The sequence below is a fragment of the Chionomys nivalis genome, chromosome 3, assembly GCF_950005125.1.
Source record: "Chionomys nivalis chromosome 3, mChiNiv1.1, whole genome shotgun sequence".
Classification (NCBI taxonomy): domain Eukaryota; kingdom Metazoa; phylum Chordata; class Mammalia; order Rodentia; family Cricetidae; genus Chionomys; species Chionomys nivalis.
Window position 1 is genome coordinate 75,120,239 of NC_080088.1, and position 18,373 is coordinate 75,138,611.

Consider the following 18,373-nt stretch of genomic DNA (forward strand, 5'->3'; position numbering starts at 1 on the left):
TAGCTGCAGAGTTCTCGGTCCATAGCACTTCACAGATGGGTCTCGACACACCCCTATACTCAAGCAAATGAAAAACAAAAATCAGGAGATGGCCTTGCATCCGCTTCTGTGTGGGAGAGGCTGTGCCACTGCAGAGCCAGCCTGGTGCACACACAGGAAGCAGAGTGAAGCAGACCTTCTAGGGCTCTGCTCTCCGGGAGGCAATTCCCCGTAGAGCAAGCCTGGCACATGGTGGGGATGTGAGGTGTGCAGAAGGGTCACGGTCGTGGGGTGGGAGAGCACCAGCCAGGCTGAGCCAACTGCAGAAGAGTCAGCCTCGCAAGTCAAGGACAAGCTTAAATAAACCCCAGACATACAGAGCTTGGTTCCTCTAGATAAACTATGCGAAGCCTTGTTACTGAGAGGAAGAGATGGCCTCAGAAAGACCCAAGCTTGAGAGTTCAGGCCATTCCTTACAAGTCTCTCTCCTCCCACCCTGCCCCACCCCCCCAAAGCTGGACCCAGGCTGCTATGACATTGGTCGTCGGTCAAAGGTGAAGCAGCACCAGGGCTGGGCTAAAGCAGTTCCACCTATCTATCCCCAGTGATATCTCAGGGATTTCATTAGCTGCTGTGTTTGGAGAGGAGGGGTCAGTCTGCACAGGAAGCTGCTAAGGTCGTCCAAAAGTCTGGAGGCCTCCGGGGTGTTAATGCCTCAGAGAGAACTGGCCAAACACAGCATGGGAGCCCCATTTCCTGGCTGGGCAGAGGGACAGGATCAGGCCTCAAAAACATCATGGAAGGTACCCTCTTCTTCAGTGCCTTTTCTGGAGCCTAAGGCAGCTCCATCCAGCTTGGAGTCATGTCCTGGGGACCTAGCCAACCCAAACACCCTTGTTTGTGTGGGTGGGCCTTTCTCAGCCAAGACAGAGTTGCAGAAGGGCAAAGGGGGTTCAGCAGCCCCTTAACAGCAAACCCACAATGCCAGGCTGTTCCTCCTGTCTCACCGCTTGTCCTGTGAGCAGCATGCTATGGGCCCCTGAACCCAGTATCTCCCAGACCTCTGCACATGCACTCACACACTACAGGCCAAGGGCACACCATTGTCCTCTTCATCTACCAGGTGTCCTGTCACCTTACACACACACACACACACACACACACACACCTTGGGTGGGTACTGTCTTGACCCTGGCCTGGACCTGCAAGTCCAGAATCTACAGGTCGTTTGTTTTTGTTTGTTTGTTTGTTTTTGTTTTCAAAGACAGCCATGACATCCTCTTCTGGAACATGGTTCTTCCTCTGGAAGCTGGGTGGTAGTCACAGACTCCCTAAAAAACAATACACTTGGGAATCAATACTGCTGCTGAGCTTCTAAAGCCAAACCAGAGAGGATAGCACAGTGCTATCTTGTGCCCCGAGTCAGTCAGGAAGTCTCAGGCTTTCAAGTCAGGCTAGGCCACCTCCAGACAGAAGGTGAAAAAGCCCTGAGACTCAGGAAGTTGTCCAGCTGGTTGTTCCAGCAGTGGGAGTTCCACAGAGTCCCTGGATTCAAGCTCTGTTGGAGTTCTGACCCACACAAAAGATGATATATTAGAATGTGGGGAGCTGGAGAGATTAATAGAAGTAGGTTAACTTGAGTTATAAGAGCTAGCTGGGGATAAGCCTAAGCTAAAGGTCAAGCTTTCATAATCAATATGAAGTCTCTGAGTCATTACTTGGGAGCTGGCAGTCCTGACAAGAAAGTACTGCTCCATTTGGTGTCCAACATGTGGCATGACCATAGGAACAGAGAAGTCACGCTAGCCAGCGCCTTCATAATCACTTGCTGGGCCTCTCCTTGAGCACTCACAACAGCCGACTGGGCATGCAGGGGTTCTGCAAAGTGGATTCAGCAAATGCCTAGAGCTGGGGAGATAAAAATGGCTCCCATTGGTAACCGCCATTATGAAGCTAAGCTCTCAGGGAGCCAAGGAGAGGCAGAGCCAGCAGCCAGAGCCACACAGTGGGAGGATCTAACTGCCATCTAATGGTTTAAGATTTACCTCACATACTCAGAGACATCATCATCATCATCACCATCATCATAATGATAATATAGCTAGCTCTCCCAGGACTTGACCATTATCCCAGTTTTCTTAGGGTCACCTAAAGATGCCATCACCCCCAGACAACAAAAAGCAGTCTAGAGAACACAACACCCACATTCCCAAGAAGTGGAGTGTGTGGTTTAGAGTCGTCTGGTGGATGTTTGCTGTTGTTTAGGGTGGATTAATTGCAATTTGTTATTGGTCATGGCCAGAAAAAAAAAAAAACTAAACAAAGGCAGTTAGATTCAAGGATCTCTTTCTGAAAAGAAAGGGGATATAGAAATGATAGAGAAAAAAGGGTGGTTTATTGAATCTACTTTTTGACTAAAAAAGCAACTGCTAATCTAAAATATTTTACATTGGTATGGATTTTTATATATGGATTAAATTTAAGGTTATTTTTATTATGCTATATATATTTTTCTATTCTTGTTTAAGGTATAGTACCTATACAGCTCATTTAACAATGTAATGTAAATTTATAGTCCTTTAAAGTTATTATTACAAGTTAAGAAATAAACATCTAACAATAAAATTTGTGACCATGTTAGATATGTTTTCTAGGCCAGCAGAGATATATTTTGTTTTTCTTTTTTTTTTTTTTTTTTGGTTTTTCGAGACAGGGTTTCTCTGTAGCTTTGGTGCCTGTCCTGGAACTAGCTCTTGTAGACCAGGCTGGCCTCGAACTCACAGAGATCCACCTGCCTCTGCCTCCCGAGTGCTGGGATTAAAGGCGTGCGCCACCACCGCCCGGCAGAGATATATTTTGGATAGACAGATAGTCTTCAAACACTTCAGAGACCTACAGAATATGGCATTTAAGAAGGTTGAATACTGTAAGGCTTTTCATGACAGTGAGGCACATCTACTCCTGGTGCCACCAATCCACTTCAAAAAAACAAAAAACATGATGAGCATCGAAGAAACCCCATATGAGTTTGCTTTCAATGTGGAAAGCTAGCCCCTGGGCAAGATACTGCCCTTGCTTCAACTGCTGCCTGTATGCTGCCCAATTTGGAAGAATGGGACACAAAAGAAGGTGATTGGTGAACTTGGCAAAGTCAGGGTAGGAAAAATTCCTGCTTCACAGAAAAGTCTGTCAGATATTCTAGGCCTATAGGCTGAAAATGCATACCTCAACATTGCAGAGGAAACTTGGGGGTGACTGCCTAGGCAGCCAGCTGTCTCTGTCATTTCTATAGTTTTAGAAGTAGTTTGCTCTGCACTTCCTGCTTACTCAAGTAATATTATACCCTTCTCAGGTCTCTGGTGGAGTTGAAGTATAGGTAGTTATAGTTTTAATATGTTTCCTTGTTACCAAATTTAAAAAAAAATCACATAAGAGATATAAAGTTTATAAGGTCAAGAAACATGAAAGCTTAAGTTATTTACCTAAGAAGATGTTTTAAGGTTTAAAGAGATACTTTTAGGATGCTAATACAAGTTATGATAGAAAATAGTAAATATGATAGAAAATAGTAAATCTTTGGATTCACTAAGATAGGATAGATAATATTGTACTTTCTCCAAATTTGCCAAATAAATATGGACTGTACATTGTGAATGTAATTCTCACCTAATAATTGTTCCCATTGTATATAGCTTTACTATGTTAGAGTTAAAACCTTTCCTTTCTATTTAGACAAAAAGGGGGAAATGTTGTAGGATAATATTTTTGTACACTGTGAATTCATGTCACTGTGATTGGTTTAGTAAAAAGCAAATGGCCAGTAGCTGGGCAGGAGAGAATAGGTGAGATTTCCAGGGAGAGAGAGAAAGAGGAAGAGGAGGAATGTAGGATTTTGCCAGCAAACTCAGAGCAAGACATGCCATACTGAGGAAAGGTAAAAGTCACATGGCAGAATGCATATTAGTAGAAGCACGTTAATTTGAGTTACAAGAGCTCATTGGGGACAAGCCTAAGCTAAAGGTTAAGCTTTCATAATGAATAAGAAGTTTCCATGTCATTATTTGGGAGCTTCCAATCCAAAGATAGTCCAACAAGAAAGCTTACTACACAGGTATCATAGGAATGCACCTCTGTGCCCAGTTTACAATGTCCAAATTGATGTTTGAAGTCACTGCATGTTGACTTAGTATGCAGTCATAGGTAACTGTTTCATAACAGAATACAGAGCCAGGAATGCACGACCATAGAAGATGCTACAACTGTGGTTCTCAACATGTGGGTCACAACCCTTCGGGGTTGTTGAACAACCATTTCACAGGGGTCACCTAAGACCATCTAAAAACAGATATTTACATTATGATTCATAACAGTAACAAAATTACTTGAAGTTATGAAGTAGCAACAAAAATGATTTTATGGTTGTGGTCACCACAACATGAGGGTCTCAGCATTAGGAAGGTTGAGAACCACTGGCCTACGATATTTCAGTCTAGATAAACTGAGGGAGGAAGTAGATCCTGGCTCTTCCCCAGCAGCACACGCAAAAAGGCCTGTTGGTGCCTGTGTTAACCCAGCTCTGGAGAGCCACGGTCAGGAGAACTTGGAGCTGAGAAAGCTTCTGGAAGACCCAGAGAATATGTTCATGATTTGGTTCAAGCAGTGAAAGGACACAAAAAATATAAAAGATAAAATTTAGAAATTAAAAAATTAGAGCTTATCTAAGTCAGGCAGTGGTAGTGTTCACCTTTAATCTCAGAACTCAGGATGCAGAGGCAGGTGGATCTCTGTGAGTTCGAGGTCAGCCTGTTCTACAGAATGAGTTCCAGGACAGTCAGTGCTGATATACAAAGAAACCCTGTCTTGAAAAAAAAATTAGAGTTTATCAAAATTATAAATGTGTTTCTCAAAGACATCATTTTTCAATTAAAAACATCTTACAATGAACTTTTATCTTTAGCTTTTTTCTCATATACTTATTTTTATTTTATGTGTGTGTTACCTATATGTATGTCTGTTTACCATACAATACAGTGCCTGTGGAGGCCAGAAGAGGGTGCTGCATCCTCTGGAACTGGGGTTACAAAGGCTGTGAGCCACAGCGTGAGTGCTGAAAATGGACCTCCAGTCCTCTGCAAAAGTGGCCAGCACTTTTAAACACCAACCAGCTCTCTTCGATTGTTAAATTCCACTTATTTCTTTATTGTGTGAGTGTACACATGCACACGTGTGCCACAGCGCCTGCGGACATCAACAGCTTCCAAGAATGGGTTTCCTCTTTCCACTGTGTGAGTCCTGGGCACCAAACTCAGGTCATCCAGCTGCGTGCCCTTTACCCAGCAATCCAGATCATCACTCCTGAATGGACAGAAGATTTGAACAGAGATTTCACAAAAGAAGATTCACAAACGAGAATGTGTCCTTCCCAAGCAGTGAGGAGGGATTTGGCAGTCAGGCAAACACAAATGAGAACTGTGACCTCTGTGTGCCCATTAGAGCAGCTGAAATAAAAGACCGACGCTGAGTGTCGGTGAAGACACAGCAAGTGGGACTCTCATGACGGCCGCTGTGGATGCCACACAGTAAAGTCACTTTGGAAGCAACTTTGCAGTTTTTTATAAAGTTATGTATATATACCACTAAGACAGCTCGGCCAGAGAAGAAGAACTATGGATCCAAATAGAGACTCATTTGTAGGCTCATGCTCAACTGTGTTTGTCACGGTTAACGCCAGGAAGCAGTTTGCCAGCTAAAGCAACTGGACATCCATACCATGATCTCTGTTGAAAGAGTTCAGTGAGACACAGAAGGCTCCATGCAAAGAAGGCAGAGCTTGCTGCAGAGCAGACCAGCACACGCTTCCATGGGGTGTGGGTTGACAATGGCCAAAGTCACCGCCTGCCACCTAATCTATATTTTAAGCAGAATTTAAAGTTGCTAATGTCCCTGGAACGAGCAGCTTCCTGAAGGCTTTTTTTCCCTATGGGTGACTGACAGATGTGACCGTATAGGAGGGACAATCGTGGGCCTTTGTTCTTTATCAGAAAGCTTCCTCCAGACAGTCATATTTATGAGGCGCAGGACTCTTAGAACCAGGTGTAGGTAGTCGTCCATTAACAAACTTCTGAGCAGCCTAGGATGTCGTATCTCCTCCCAGAAACAGAGATATGACTCAGGTCCTTTCCCACGGGGCAGTAATTAGAGCCTGCTGTCTTGGCTTCACAAGCTGTTGATTATAAGAGGGTCAGCCCCAACGTTTTCTCTAATCCCACTAGTACCTAACTAGTCATCTAACACATAGGCAAAGAAAATCTCAGCTTCAATCTGTTCCTTCTACAAAAATTAAAACAAAGTGGAATTGTGTGTATAGTTTGCGTGTGTGTGTGTGTTCACAGATGCACAATCAAAATGGAATTGTGGGTATAGTTCGTGTGTGTGTGAGTATGGTTCGTGGTATGCGCACTCACACATGGGGAGGTTCTTTTTGCTTGGTTGTTCTGTATTTTGTTTTTGAGACAGGGTATTACTATGTAGCCTTGACTGTTCTGGAACTAGCTCTTGTAGACCAGGCTAGTCTTGACCTCACAGAGGTCTGCTTGCCTCTGTTTCCCAAGGGCTGGGATTTGGATTTTGAGACAGGATGTAATTGGCTGGCTTCACAGCGATCCTCCTACCTCAGTCTCCTGGTGCAGGGATCACAGACAGAAGTGACCATGCCTGACTTAAGGCTCCATTTTTAAATTAAACAGCCCCTGATGACTGGCCTCGCAGAAATCATCCAGCCATCCAGGGAGATGGACAAGAATCTGGAGCGCAGAAGGCAGGATGTCTGAGTGCTGTGGGATGGTAAGCCAATACATGACACTAAAATGATTTGCCACCAGATGGCCCGCCCCCTGAGAGTGCTCCCAGCTCCTGCTGATGTCACAGTCTGCAGCACAGCCCTGGGCAGACCGACAAACAACGACCTGCATCTTGCTGCAGACGGACAACAGGAGCATCAGTAAGCTAAAACCCCAGCGATGGCTGTTGCTGCCAGTGCTCTTTCTCTGTGTGGCACCAGAATGAACTTGTAGCCGGCACACCCTTCCCGCCTCACTGCCTTCAGAGAGCCACATTAGGAAATGTAATGGAAGAAGCCTGGAACATTCCCTCACACCTACGTGAGCCTTAGCATGTGGAATGATCTGGACACCATCAGACCTGGTGGCTATCTCCAGGGCTTGGGGTGGGAGTCATTAAGAAGGCCTGGTGTCTCATGCACAGCCTGCACTCCTCCTCTGTTCCAAACCTCTGGGAATGTACAGAAGGGTGCTTTACAGAAGGTGCTTTCCTTTGCTGCTAAGCACTTGTGGGAATGTCTTAAGGGAGTGGGTTAAGGAACTGTATATGGGTACTTTGCCAACACGTATGTCTGGAGCCCTAGAAGGGCAGAAGAGGGTGTCAGATCTACTGGAACTGGAGTTACAGACAGTAGTAAGCCACCATGGAAGTACTAGGAATTGAACCTGGGACCTCTGGAAGAGCAGCCAATGCTCTTAACCACCCAAGTCATCTTTCCAGTCCCAGTATATCAGGTTGTTTTGTTTTGTTTTGTTTGAAGATCATTTAACCACATGGGTTTTCAAAATGTCATAGTAACAAAGTTCCAGTGGAAACTACTGTAGGGAGAGGAACATGGCCTGGGACATGTGCCAGGTAGGCAGTGTCAAACGGTGCCCCTAGATAGCTGCTAGATGTGGGCTGGAGTTAGTCTTAAGTTTCCTCATTGAACGCAGTTATGTAGCTTGTGTCTTTTGATGTCTGGAGAGCAGATGGGAGGCCACCATATGCCTCCTTGAGAATGGAACTTCCATGCACCTACTACTTAGACTCTTCTTGCCCAGATCAGGGTGTTGATGGGACTGCCACCAAGGAATGTATAGATCCCAAGTGGCTTCCCTCTGAGTCATGAAGAATGAATCCTTGCACTGTCTCTGCTATGGAAATCAAACTCTGTCCCCCATCAGAGATTTGTGAGTCCTGCTGAGGACTTCTAGAAGAAATTATGTCCCAATCACCAACCTCCCTGGTAGACAAAGGGCTACCAAGACCCTAGCCCTTAGGAAGGAACTGGGACTCAGGAGATGTCTCCTGGAAGACAGGGAAGATGTCGCTACCCAAGTCCCTGTCCCAAAGACAGATGCTGGGTTTGGTCGGGCCTCATCTGGGCGCACTCCGTGTAAGGAGTTCTCAGGCTAGCCTCTGTCTTAATATCTCTTGGCCTCAATTTGCTTGTGTGCAGAAGAGTCCTGGGGTGGGCTGGAGAGATGGCTCAGAGGTTAAGAGCACTGACTGCTCTTCCAGAGGTCCTGAGTTCAATTCCCAGCAACCACATGGTGGCTCACAACCATCTGCAATGAGATCTGGTATCCTCTTCTGGCCTGCAGGCATACATGGAGGTTGAACACCATGTACATAATAAATAAATAATTTAAAAAAAAAAAAAAAAGAAGAGTCCTGGGGTAAATCCAGCACTGGACAATCAAGGTGCCCAGGCCCCACACTCTTGGCCACTCTAGTCACGGCCTCCCTTTCACAGGCAGACTGGCTCTCCACGGTCAGGTTCTTTTGCCTGGGGGCTCCCTCTCTCCCTTAAGAGCCTTCTCCCTAATTTTCCTCCTACAGAGTACCCCCAGAATACCCCTAGTAGCCATTCTGAGGTTCATGGTTGAGTTTTCCAGGATACCAAGCTCAGACATTACCAGGAGTGTGTGCAGAGTCAGTTTTCCCTTGAAGAAGCATGGGATCCGCATAGATCTGACCCGTCCTTTCTGAACTGCACTCTTGTGCCTGAGAGCAGACAATAGAGCACACTTGATGATGGTGAGTGGCGGGTAGTGGGAGTGTCCAGGATCGGCTCTCACACTCCACACCTTGTGCTCGAGTCTGACAGTCTCTCAGACTCAGTGTTGGGAGGCAAGCACGGTGGTGCACTCCTTTAACCCCAATACTTGACAGGCATAGGCAGGTGGATTTCTGTGAGTTCAAGTCAAGCGTGGTCTACACAGCGAGCTCCAGGCCAGCCAGGGCTACACAGTGAGACCTTGTCCAAATAAACAAACAAACAAATAAATAAGCACGTGTTGGAATCCTCCCAGCAAGGTGACAGTGTTGTGGGTTGAGGCAGTGACTCAGTTTGTGTGTCTGTGTCTTGGTTTCCCTCCGTGGTTCTTGCTCCTGTCTCCCTCCCTGTAGCAGGCCATAGGGCCTAGAATCGCCTCCCTGAGGGATGCATAGCGAGTCTTCCCACCCTTGTGTCCTGCCCCTTACCCGACCTCAAAGAAAGCCCAAGGAAACAGGCCCTGCTGAGCTCCCCGCCCAGGCTATTTTAGCGTTAGACAGTCAAAGAACTCTCTACAAAACAACAAAAGGAGAGGGTGTGGGGAGTGTCCAAACCACTACACACACACAGGGGTGCCTGAGGATGGTACCCGGAAAAGGCGTGGAGCGCACTCCCTCCTCCCACGTCTCCTTACATCCCTTTCTGTTATCTGTCACGTTCTTTAAAATAAATGGTAAAATAAACTATGGTTCCCTGGCTTCTGTGTTCCCTCAAACAAACTAACCAATCCTAAGGAGGGGGCTGTAGACTCCTCTGTCGTGGCCAACAGATCCCAAGTTAAAACCAAATTGGAGGACACTGGGTCGCTGCAGAACTGTCCATCTGTGGGGAGGTAGAGAAAAAATTCTCACACCGCTTAGGACCGTGTGGGGCAGAGGGAAAGCAGGAAGCTTGTTTTCTCAGCACAAAGTCTGTGTCTGTGAGTTTTCAGCCCTACGACAAAATACCTGGTGTAGGCCACCGATGAGAAAAAGAGGCTTGGGCTGGTAAGAGGGCTCCTCGGGCAAAAGCACTAGCCTGACGACCCAAGTTCAAGTCCCAGAACCACCGAAATGTGGAAGGAGAGAAATGATGCCACGAAGTTGTCCTCCGACCGCCACACATGTCCCCTCCACTAATAATAATAACACATGTAAAAAACAAATTTTAAAAGAGGTTTGAACCATTGTTGGAGGTTCAAATGCATGTTGCCCACATCCTTGCGGCCGGTTGATGCTACGCTATGGCGTGGCACATGGCAAAGGCACTAGCGTGTGCAGGACTCAGTAACCACATCTTCAACAGGAAGGACAAAAAGTCAGATGCTGGCTCACTCATCTGAGAAATCCAGGGCCCATAAAGATCACAGTAGTCTCTTCTGAGACAGAGCCTCCAGCGACCCACCAGACTCGTCCTTTTAAGGGGCAAAAATCACATCACCTTTCAATACCACCACTCGAGGATCCAAGTTTTCTTTATTTCTTTTGTCTTTCCTCCCCCCCCCCTTTTCTTTTGAGACAGGGCTTCTATGTATAACCTTAACTGTCCTGTAACTCACTCTGTAGACCAGGCTGGCCTCAAACTCAGAGATCCACCTTTCTCTGCCTCATGAATGCTAGCATTAAAGATGCATCCCACCACTGCTGGCTCAACTTTTCTTTTTTTTTTTCTTTTTTTTTTTATTGAAAAAAAAATTTTCTGCCTCCTCCCCGCCTCCCATTTCCCTCCCCCTCCTCCCGCCCCTCTCCCCCTCCCCCCACTCCTCTTCTCCTCCCTCTCCAGTCCCAAGAGCAGTCAGGATTTCCTGCCCTGTGGAAAGTCCAAGGTCCTCCCACCTCCATCCAGGTCTAGGAAGGTGAACATCTAAACTGTCTAGGCTCCCACAAAGCCAGAACATGAAGTAGGATCAAAACCCCGTGCCATTGTCCTTGGCCTCTCGTCAGCTCTCATTGTCCGCCATGTTCAGAGAGTCCAGTTTTATCCCATGCTTTTTCAGTCACAGTCCAGCTGGCCTTGGTGAGCTCCCAATAGATCGGCCCCACTGTCTCAGTGGGTGGGTGCACCCCTCGTGGTCCTGACTTTCTTGCTCATGTTCTCCCTCCTTCTGCTCCTCATTAGGACCTTGGGAGCTCAGTCCGGTGCTCCACTGTGGGTCTCTGTCTCTATCTCCATCCATCGCTAGATGAAGGTTCTATGGTGATATGCAAGATATTCATCAGTATGGCTATAGGATAGGTTCATTTCAGGTTCCCTATCCTCAGGTGCCCAAGGAACTAACTGGGGACATTGCCCTGGGCACCTGGTAGCCACTCCAAGTTCAAGTCTCTTGCCAACCCTTAGGTGGCTCCCTTAACTAAGATATGAGTTTCCCTGTTCCCCTATCCAACCTTCCTTTATCCCCAATCATCCCGTTTCCCCAAGTTCCCCTCATCCTCTCCTTCACACTTTTCTCTCCCCATCTCCCCTTACCCCCATCCCACCCCACCCCCAAGATTCCAATTTTTTGACAAAAAGGCTGACTGGGAGAAGATCTTCACCAACCCCACAACAGACAAAGGTCTGATCTCCAAAATATATAAAGAACTCAAGAAACTAGACGTTAAAATGATAATTAACCCAATTAAAAAATGGGGCACTGAACTGAACAGAGAATTCTCAACAGAAGAAGTTCAAATGGCCAAAAGATACTTAAGGTCATGCTCAACCTCCTTAGCGATCAGAGAAATGCAAATCAAAACAACTTTGAGATATCATCTTACACCTGTCAGAATGGCTAAAATCAAAAACACCAATGACAGCCTTTGCTGGAGAGGTTGTGGAGAAAGGGGTACCCTCATCCATTGCTGGTGGGACTGCAAACTTGTGCAACCACTTTGGAAATCAGTGTGGCGGTTTCTCAGAAAAATTGGGATCAACCTACCCCTGGACCCAGCAATACCACTCTTGGGAATATACCCAAGAGATGCCCTATCATATGACAAAAGCATTTGTTCAATTATGTTCATAGCAGCATTATTTGTAATAGCCAGAACCTGGAAGCAACCTAGATGTCCTTCAATGGAAGAATGGATGAAGAAAGTATGGAATATATACACATTAGAGTACTACTCTGTGGTAAAAAACAATGACTTCTCGAATTTTGCATGCAAATGGATGGAAATAGAAAATACTATCCTGAGTGAGGTAACCCAGACCCAAAAAGAAGATCATGGGATGTACTCACTCATAATTGGTTTCTAGCCATGGATAGGGCCCACTGAGTCTATAATTTGTGATCCTAAAGAAGCTAAACAAGAGGGTAAACCCAAGGAAAAACATATAGTTATCCTCCTGGCAATGGGAAATAGACAAGATTGACGGGCAAAAAATTGGAATCTTTTTTCAATATGATATTTTTAGTAATTCCTTGAGAATGTCATGCATTCATACCATGACTTTGTTCATAACTCCCCCCAGACCAAAACCCCAGATCCCCAGCCCCTCCCAACTTAACGTCCTTTTTTATTTTTTATTTTAGATTTACTTTCCTTTTATTTGTGTGTGTGTGTGTGTTTCTCAGATGTGAGTCTGTGTATCACATTCAGGTCTGGTGGCCTCAGCGTCCAGGAGAGAGTGTCAAATCCCCTAGAACTGGGATTATGGAGCAATAGGCAGTTGTGAAGTATCCTGTAGGTGCTGGGACTCAAACCTGAGTCCTTGGGGAGAGCTGCAAGTACTCTTAACCACTGAACCACCTCTATAGCCAACTCCTCCCCTTTTAGAACCCACCAAGTTCACTTTGTGCTGCACATGTTCTCATGAGCGTGGGGCTCCCCATCCACTGGAGGATGGTTGATGCACCAGGAGCCATAATGGAAAGCAGCTCCCTCCTCCTCCCCCAGAAGCCATCAACTGTCACTGTCCCTCAGTTATGGGGGGCCTTCTAAGTCCTTCCCTTCCCCATGGTGGAGTGCTAACTGGCTTGATCTTGCGCAGGCCACCACAACTGCTTGAGTTTATGATCCTGTCCAGAAAACACCGCTTCCCAACCTCTGGCTCTTATGATCTTTCTGCCAGCTCTTCCAAAATGGCCCCTGAACCCTGGGGAAGGGAGTTGGATATGAAGTTGCATCTGTGGCCCAACACTACAGACAGTTATTCTCTGCGTTTGGCCAGCTGTGTGCTTCTGTGTCAAGCACCGTCCACTGTGCCGGGACTTCTCTGATGAGGTAGAGAAATGCTAATTTAGAGAATCAGCATGTCTTCTCAGCTACTCGAACTATAGTACTCTGTGCACCGGAACACACTAAGACATGTTATTTAGCTGAGCCTACTATAGCAAGGTGCCAGAGACCGACCGGCTTAAACAGGATGGTGACACTGGAGTCCCTCACGGCAGTCAGGGTGGCAGCAGAAGTGTCTTCAGGGAAAGCCCAGGCTGAAGGCAGGGAGGCCTTCTTGCGGCTGTTTAGAAGAGCCACATGTGACCATTCTCAGGGTTCTTCAGTCCCTGCCTCTGTGGAGGATTTCCCATTTTCAGCTGCAATTCTCTGTTTTGTTCTCTCTCTCTCTCTCTCTCTCTCTCTCTCTCTCTCTCTCTCTCTCTCTCTCTCTCTCTCTCTCTCCCCCCCCCCAGGTGTATATGGTGGTACACACCTGCACTCACAGTACTCTGGAGAGGTTGAGCAGGAACATCATGAATTTCAATTCAGTCTGGGCTACTTAGCATCAGTAGCATAAGGAAAACAAAAACAAACAAGCAAACCACAGCAACAGGGTGTAGCCCCTTGAGGCTCAGCTAGAGAGAGACTGGGCTGGACCTCTGCCCCACACTGAGGAACTTCTGGCCTGTAACAGGGACCTCAGGGATTCACTGATAGGACTCCCTATTTTGGCAAGTCTGTCATGGTGTCTGAGTGAGCCATAATTCTGGACAGGTCTGGCTGAGCCCTCAAGACTGTCTTGTCTGAAGGTCCTGACCTTGCTCTTGCTGACACAGATCTACCTGATCTGGCTGTCTCTTCTTCAGTCTGCCTCGGGTGTAACTTTGCAATGCTTCCTGGATCTAAGGATAACTAAGCCATTCTCAGGGGAGCCAGGCAGTTTTAGATTGGTGGCCAAGCCCCACACTCCTAAGCTTGGGGGAGCTAGGCAGTTTTAGACTAGTGGCCATGCCCCACACTGTCCTGGGCCCTTCTGAGGTCTGGAGCACTTCCTTTCCCTTTCAGTCCCAAGGATCCTGTGCATCTGCATCTCCTGTCTGCATGGGACCTGCTCCCTGCACCCCAGACAGGCTGTCTCTGTGTAGCCATGGCTGTCCTGGAACTCACTCGTAGACCAGGCTGGCATCAAACTCACAGAGATCTGCCTGCCTCTGCCTCCTGAGTGCTGGTGCCACTCCAATCAGTTTACAAGGGACTCTTAAAGACAGCCTGGCACAATATATGCCTCTCTTCAACTCAATGATACATGGCTCTGATCTGTCAGACACACAGCAAATACTTTATAGAAATAAATAGGGAGGCGGGCAATGGTGGCACACACCTTTAATCCCAGCACTCAGGAGGCAAAGACAGGCAGATCTCTGTGAGTTAGAGACCAGCCTGGCTCCAAAACTTCAGAAAGATCCTGTCTCAAAAAACAAAACAAAAGAAAAGAAAGAAGGGAGGGAGGGAGGGAAGGAGGGAGGGAGGGAGGGAGGGAGGGAGGGAGGGAGGGAGGAAGGAAGGAAGGAAGGAAGGAAGGAAGGAAGGAAGGAAGGAAGGAAGGAAGGAAGACTGAGCAGAGCCCTGATTGTGCCCTTAAATTATGAGCAGGGGGTCCCCATCCAGGACAGACCCATTGATGATGGCATCTGCTCCATCTCCCTTATGCCTGCCCACGGCTGACTTCCACAGACCAAGGTGTCTCTGAGCACAGTCAGCCAAAGGCAGGAAAGAGGCAATGGTTGACTGATCTGAGACCTTCCAGTATCCTTACCAGAAAATGACCAGTCACCAGAAACCTTAAAACTCAAACAGTGGATCCCAGCAGTGGGTACCTGGTGGCTGCTTCCTGGTGCTATTCTTCAGGCACTGCCCTGACTGCAAACTCCTGAGCAACGAGTGCCTGGGACGGAGTGCTGGGTTAGAGTCTGTGCTTACTGCAGAGGGTGCTAGAGGCACTGGCTGGCCCTTGGGACCACTGGGTGGAGTCCTGCTTTGTGTCCTGCTCACTCCAGAAGATTTCCAGGTCTGTCAGTGGCCTGACACTTGGTGGTCAGGTCTGGGAGGTGGGACGCAGTGAAGAGCTGGGCTGTGTCCCAGGAACCCCAGTGCCCAGAGGAGGTGCAATGACAAGAGCGGATTCTTCTCAGAGTGGCTGGCTGCCTTACGATCAGTGCCTCTGGTGCCCTGGCCTCTGCGCCATCTCTCCTTCCAGAATCACATATTTTTTTTATGAAATTTATTAGAAAAGACTTGTGTTTGTTTTGGTTTGCATGTGCATGTGTGTGCCTGCATGTCTGGATGAAGGTGCCTGCAGCAGGCAGAAGAGAGGATTGATCACCTGGACTGGAGTTATAGGTGCTTAGCTGAAAGTCACCAGTATGGATGCTGGGAACTCGGATCCTCTGCAAGAGCATCAAGCGCTCTTGACTGCTGAACTATCTTTGCAGTCGATAAGATTTTTTTTAAATGCCTCCATGCCTCTGGCAGAACCGTGGCATTTCCTAAGTCACTTATTCTTTTCTTCCATGTTTAGTTTTCTAAAAAAAGACCTAGAAGTACAATGAGGTCAGACAGTCTCAGGGGTGTGGGGTACCTTGGCAGGGAGGTGTCCAGCCCTGTATATGCACCCAGGATAGGGGATCCTGGAGAGTTCAGTGACAGGTGGCACGTCTGACACAGTTCCCACATCCAAGGGTCCCAGCTTCGACTACACTGTCTCCCCCATCCCCAGACACTGCCCCGGAGTAGCACAGAGGACTCTCCAGCTGTAGAGGCCCCCTCCACCTCCTCAAAGACCTGGGTTGTTCTGGGCCCCTGGGCTGGCTCCCTGTCTCAAAGCACAGACACCCTTTGTAGCAGTACTCCAGCTGCCCAGTGTGGGGTTTGGTGTGGACCAGGGTTTAGCCTCGATGGAGCCTTGCAATACACACAGGCAGCTTTAAGCAGAGTCAGCACCCTCTTGACAGGGGCAGCTGCTGGGATTCTGTGCCCTTCTAATCATTTGATTTTGGTGATGAAGACTGTGTGTGATCCCCTTACACTCTTCCAGAGGGAATCAAGAAAAGTGTTCTCTGCTACACTTGTGTTCTCACATTTCCCCTGTGTTTGGAGGCAACCACTGCCTTAGGGAGCAGGGAGCAGGGGGGCCATCCCTGAGTCTGTAGTCCCCATAGATCCTTCTCTGCAAGATGAAGGCACAAAGCACCCTGGCAAGGAGTGAGGTTCTGGACTGAGAGCCTGAAGTCTGCAGACTCCTATACTCTGACTCTCTCGGCCTTTCTCATGCCCACTCCACCTACCATGATGCTGAACCAAGCGTGAGACAAGCCTTTCCTGAGTGCTGGACTGGGCTGAGCACTAGGAGTCCAACAGAACTCACGTGAACCAACTGTCTGATTCTGCTGCAGGGGTATCACAGAGGGCGGCTGGACAGGGGGCCTGGGAACAGCCCTGTGGATCTGTGGGGATAGCATTGCATTTATGGGCAAACTGGCAGGAAACTGAAGGGATCCCTTCCTGGTGCAAAGTTCTCAAGTGCAAAAGGGTAAATCTAAAAATTCTGTCTTGGTCAGGGCAGAGACAGCAGCAAGGACGGTGAAAGAACAAAACCCACAGAAAGACAAAGAAAGGGTGGGGAATGAGACTGACCTCTGCTGGGAGATGAAGGGAGAGGGGGCAGAAGGACCATGAATTCAGGTTGTAATGGGCTGTGTGAGCAGGTCGAACCCCTGACTGAGCTGGGGCCAGGGCATAGCCCTCTCAGGAGAGAGGCTGGGCTCTATGAGCCTGGTTTTAGTTGCATACAGATCCCCCAGCTCTCTCTGAACCGCACTTCTCCCGGCTTAGGCGCAAGAACAAGGATCTCAGCTTGAGCCAGGCCTGTCTGAGGTAGTTCTGGGGGAGGCCCTGTAGAAGGCTGTAGGTGTGATTCATCTGCTGCAAATGCTTTGACTTCAGCTCTCAACTTCGGGAGTGAACAGCAGAGACACAGTAAACATTCTAGAATTTTGTTACTAATGACCCCAGTTGCTAAGAATAAAAGTCCCCACCTCTGAACCCCAACATCCTTGTCACCTGCCTCGCTTGTTCCTGCACGATCACTAGGTTTTGCTATCTCCTCAAGAGCTCCCTGCTTCCCCCAACTGGCCTTATGGTGCCAGGGAAAAGCCTGCTCCCTCTGCAGTCTTGTGCTGAGGGAGAGACACAGCATGGTTTAACAAAAAGAAAAAAAAATTTCTAAAAACTGAGCTATTTGTAGCGCAACTTGGTTGAACAGATTTTCCGTGGTGTGGCTTATTTTTCACTCATTAACTTTTTTCCTTATGAATTAAAGAAAAAAATAGTGCTTCCCCACGCGGGAGCCTTTTGTTTACTTCTCTCTGTACTACAGCCAGCACTGCGACAGCTCGGCAGATCAGGTGCCCACTGGGAAGGGGCATCTTGAACAGGTAGATGCAGGTCCATTGCAGTGCCCAGGTCCCCATTCTGCCGCTCCTGCTGCCTCCCTGGCACCTGACTGAGTCCCCCAGAGGCTCTGCTGACTGTGCTTTCAGATGGGCAGAAACCATACAGGAGTTTAGTTCAGACCTCAGCCCCTGGCTATTCTGACTAGAGTCTACGACCTTTGTAACACTCGCACTGTCCACATGGCAGAACCGAGACAGGTCCTACAAACCTGATGGCTGATAATGCCTTTGTGGCCTATTTTCCTGACCTCAGAACTATCCCTGTGCATGTAGTGTCTGCTGAGAAACAAGCATAACTCCTCCTCAGCACGACAGAGCCACCTCCTTCCTCTGGGCTTCTTGAAGCTGTCCCCAGGCCTTACAGTCAAAAATGACCAGGGTCCCAGGACTAGGGAGCAGATCTGGACTCCCCCCCCCACTGAGTATCTCAAGCGCCCTCAGGTGTATTTACATGTGGTACCAAGGCAGGGTGTCCCCAACTGCATCCTTCAAAGTGTGGCTCTCAGGCCTCAGAGACACCTTCATTTCCCATCAAGCACTGGTCTCTAGCCCAGCTGCCTTTTTTTGAAACATAATCTTTGAAACACACTTAGCTTTTTTAAAAACCATGTTTACATGGTACAGCTCATTCGTTCATCTCCCATCTCCAGAAATGTTTTACTATTATTTATTTTTCTTAATCATTTTTTTTGCCAAGCCCTTATGTCGAGGGCTCCTCTGAATTGTTTTATAATCTAGTCCTCTCTCACTCTCTCACCCTGTCTTACACTTCCTCCAAGGCCACGTGCAACCCCCTATCTAGAGGCCACCAGGAGTGGCCCTCCCACTAGAGCCCCAAGGAATAGTCTTACTTTCTCCATTTTGTTTTTGCTGTCAGAGTG